Source organism: Rutidosis leptorrhynchoides, chromosome 8 (genome assembly GCF_046630445.1).
Source record: "Rutidosis leptorrhynchoides isolate AG116_Rl617_1_P2 chromosome 8, CSIRO_AGI_Rlap_v1, whole genome shotgun sequence".
NCBI classification, from domain to species: domain Eukaryota; kingdom Viridiplantae; phylum Streptophyta; class Magnoliopsida; order Asterales; family Asteraceae; genus Rutidosis; species Rutidosis leptorrhynchoides.
Genome location: NC_092340.1, coordinates 72,778,134 through 72,782,919, shown reverse-complemented (window position 1 = coordinate 72,782,919; position 4,786 = coordinate 72,778,134).

Genomic DNA, 4,786 nt, shown 5'->3' with positions numbered 1-4,786 from the left:
TTGTAATTCCGTGTAATCGTAGTCCGTTTTAAGTGTCGTTTAGTCGTACCGAGGGCCCGGAACGCTAACCCGATCGTTAAACGCAACCAATCATTTAATTTATTAAAAACCCAATAAATTAAATATTTTAAAAAGTTAATAATCAATAAAATTAATTATTAAAATAAACCCGAGCATTTCGTTGCTCAAAAGGTAGTTATCAAAAGCGTATCATTTTTATCGTATTTCATTATTCAAAATATTTATTTGCATTAATATCAACCCATATTAATTATTATAACCCTCCAAAGGTCAAGTACACATTTATTGCATATAAACACATAAACGTCAAATAATCGTCGTTAAATAACTAACGGAAGGTTAACGGAAGTAACGGAAAAAGTAGGGTTGTTACATGGGGTTCCTGATATACCGGAATGAAATCTATTTCTTCATTCGGTCTTCTCCTTAATAGAGATAAAGGAATGCCTTGTCCTAGCGGTGCTATTTATAACAACCCTCACTTTTCGACTTCCGATTTTACTAAAATACCTAGAGTTGTTATATACGAATAAATTTAACGTTGACCGAATAAACGTACGCTTAAAATAAATAATATAATTATAAATATTATAAATAAGATTATGATATATAATATAACATAATTACATCAATGAATATATATATAATATTTATATTACTTTTGTTATTTAGTTAATAGAATATATAATTAACTAAATAATACATAATATTATAACATTTATAAAACTAATAAAAACTATAAATTAATAATCATAAATTTTAATTTTTATAAAAACTAAATATAATAATAATTTTTATATAAAATTCGTATTTAATAATTAAACAAATATAGAAATAAAATGTTAAATGTTCTTAGAAATATATTAAACAAATTTTTTTTTAGAATTTTATACAAAAAAAAAAATCAAAACTATATCTACTTTTAATAAATAAATACAAAAATACAAAATACTTTTTCTTATTTTAACTTTTAAGATTTTACTTTTAATAAAAATACAAACAATTTTTCTTATTTTAACTTTTAAGATTTTACTTTTAATAAAAATACAAACTACTTTTTCTTATTTTAACTTTTAAAATTTACTTTTAATAAAAATACAAACTACTTTTTCTTATTTTAACTTTTAAGATTTTACTTTTAATAAAAATACAAACTACTTTTTCTTATTTTAACTTTTAAGATTTTACTTTTAATAAAAATACAAACTACTTTTTCTTATTTTAACTTTTAAGATTTACTTTTAATAAAAATACAAAATAATTTTTCTTATTTTAACTTTTAAGATTTACTTATTTTATTTTAATTTTTTTTTTACCTAACATTTTCAACTATAAATACCACATACATTTCTCATTTCAAACTTACACCTTAATCTCTCATTTCTCTCTTAAAGAACTACTTCTAGTTGATATCTCGGTCACTTACTTGCTTTACTTTCCTTTCTTGCGTGGAATACTTCAACTGCTATTTAAGGTGAGTTTCATTTGCTCCCTTTTTATATATATTTTTGGGCTGAGAATACATGCGCTGATTTATAAATGTTTTACGAAATAGGCACAAGTACTAAAACTAATTCTATGTGGGTTTAAACCAGAAATATACCCTTAGCTTGGTAACATTAAACTACTTGTCTATGTACGGTAGGCGCGAATCCTAAAGATAGATCTATTGGGTCTGACAAACCCCATCCTGACTATGGGATGCTTTAGTACTTCGAGGTTATTTTAAACACACCTGATCTGGTGTACTTCAGAGGGTAAAACATGAACGTTAAGGCTTGTTACCGGGTGCCTACAACTTATAGAATGCTTTTATACACTTGCTAGTGTACGGATATTTATGAAACTGAAATCTTGTGGCCTATTATTATAACGGAAATGATTGATTTTGATAAACTAATGAACTCACCAACCTTTTTGGTTGACACTTTAAGCATGTTTTGTCTCAGGTGACGAATAAGATGATTGCCATGATTGCTACCTGATGAATTGAATGCTGCTACATGGAGTCTTCATTTCATTACATTTACTTTGCATTAAGACTATTATTATTATTTCAGTTTAAATTTGATGTAAAACTTTTAATGCTTCCGCTGTTTTATTAATAAATGTTTTATTCAAAACGTCTCATATAGAGTCGTTCTCGTTTATACAACTGTGATTTGATATAATTAGTCACAAATACCCTAGGCCCTAATTTGGGGGTGTGACAGATTGGTATCAGAGCAGGTTGTTGTAGAGAACCAGGATTGCATTTTATGTGTGCCTTATACAATTAGGTACCTTAGCAATGTAGGACTACAACTTTCCTTGACCATAGTGCCTTTAATTGTTGCCTTTAATTGATAAATGCTACACTATACCTTAGAAACTATACTTAAATCTTAAGATTATAACATACACGATAATGTGAAATTACTCGAACGTCAACGCTACTTAAGGCCTAGGGTGATCCTTGGTACCACTATGGGACGCTTGTGGATTTCGAATGCCAAACTTAGATTTTGGTCGAGAATTCCTGGGCCAACCGGTAACAATTGATCATTCAAGTGACTCGGCGGTGGCATAGATGTTTGGGTATGGTGCACAATATCAAAACTGACTATAGTGATCATACAACACTTAGTCACTTACGCACTTAATAAGTGGTGAACTTATTAAGAACAACTCACCTAGTCATCTATCCTGGTTTTGTGTATTACATATGTATTACATGAAATATTATCCAAGATTTTTGAAACTCCTATAATTCATACTCAAACATATATAACTCCCTGTTATATCACGAACCTATATGCCTTATGCCTTTATACATCGGTTTGTGAACCGGGAAATGTCATTGGGTTATCACAGTATACGAATTGAAAGTCTTTAATCGAAAGATTATTAGATTACATACTTATCATTTTATAATCTCGACACATCATACTGCCATTATTAGAGTATAGACAAATCATATCTTAGCATATCTATTCCCAATAGACCTTGTCTAACACTTTTTCTAAATTTCCTCCGTAAATTACGGAAATCTTTCTCCTATATATACGTATTCAAGGAGATGAATATATCATTCAATATTCAACACCCATTTCATATCAAACCCTATTCCAAACACATAATATGGATTTCTCACCTAATTCCTCAAGTTCTTCTAGCTCCAAAGATAGCGTGACAGGAGCACACCCACCGATCAATTACCGTGATTTCTTTAGAAAATGGGGATGGGTTCGCGAAATACTCACCCTATGGAGAAATGAAGAAGGTACTCCTTATCACGAGCCAAATTACCACCAAACGTCAGAGTACTCGATCGTCTTACTGGCGAACCTGTTCGCAATACCGTTTTCACTCTTTTCGCAAGGATTTTCCGCCTCGAAGGTCGACTCGATGTAACCAACGACAATATTCGTCCTCTACTCTCGAATTCTAACCAGAAAGGGTTATTAGAAGAAGTTAAAAGAATTCGAACTAAATATCAAGAATTGACAAACCTTACAGAGGAATGGGTAGAACAAATCCATAGACTCGAGCGTAAAGTAGAAACCCTGGAGGAAATAGTGCGCGATTTGGTAGCTAGGCTCACACTTACTAACCAAGTACCACAAGCAGCACCAACAGCAGCACCAGCACCAGCACCACCAGTACTATCAGCATCACCACCAACAGCATCAGCTTCACCAACAACAACATCAGCATCCCACGTCTCAACATCATAATCGGTACCTCAAACATCGACATCATACGCCCATAGATACTAAGGAATATTAGTAATAATGAGTTAAGATGTATTGACTCATTCTTCCTGAAGAATTATATATGTATACTTTATATATATATGGTTTGGAACAATAAAAAAATCTTTTCGTACTAAACTATTACGTGTGAATCTTAACTAGTATGTACTACTTGGTTAATTCATATCACTAATACGCTATGATGTACATCCTTTGTTAATGACTTAACAATCATTAATCACTGTTTCAGTACAATAAACTCCATTTCATAATAAACTAAGTGTATTATTCAAATGCATGTGTGATTTTACACTCCTATTTTTCGATGTACTCGAAAATTTCTCGAAAACATCATTTGTGCCTTATGAATTTCACAAGAAATCCACGAGCATCAACATCATTTACTGAGCTATATTAATAACAATGAACGATGAAGTATTGATTCATAACTTCATTAAAGAAATATTCCGCGACGATTATGTAATCTCTAAAGTTTTGGAGATTATTTATTCTCGTTTCAACCGTAAATCAAATGAGTTTAATATTATATTAACTTATTAAATCCATAATTACATCTGAAGAAAATATATATGTATGTATATTTTCATAAAGATTGTATTTAAAAATTCTTTTGTACAAACTGTTAATTGTGAAAATATTTTAACGGGTAGGTAATACCCAAGAAATATCTAACATTCACATTAATATATTACATTGTACATTCTTCAAAATCCTTGAAAACATATCAGATTGATAATCAATGATTCAGATCAGTTAACCTTGAGAATGCTGATGAAGCAGCAAAAGCTGTAGATGGCCTTAATGACCAGAAGCTTGATAATAAAGAATTGTGTGTTGGAAAAGCTCAAAAGAATATCTGGTATTGAAAGACGGATTGAGCAAAACATGAAGGAGACCAAGGACAAATCCCAAGGACTAAACCTATAACCAAAGAATCTAGATGATTCGATTTCTGAAGGAAATCACAGAAGATCTTTTTACGCATTCTAAATCCTTACAGAAGAATTTCT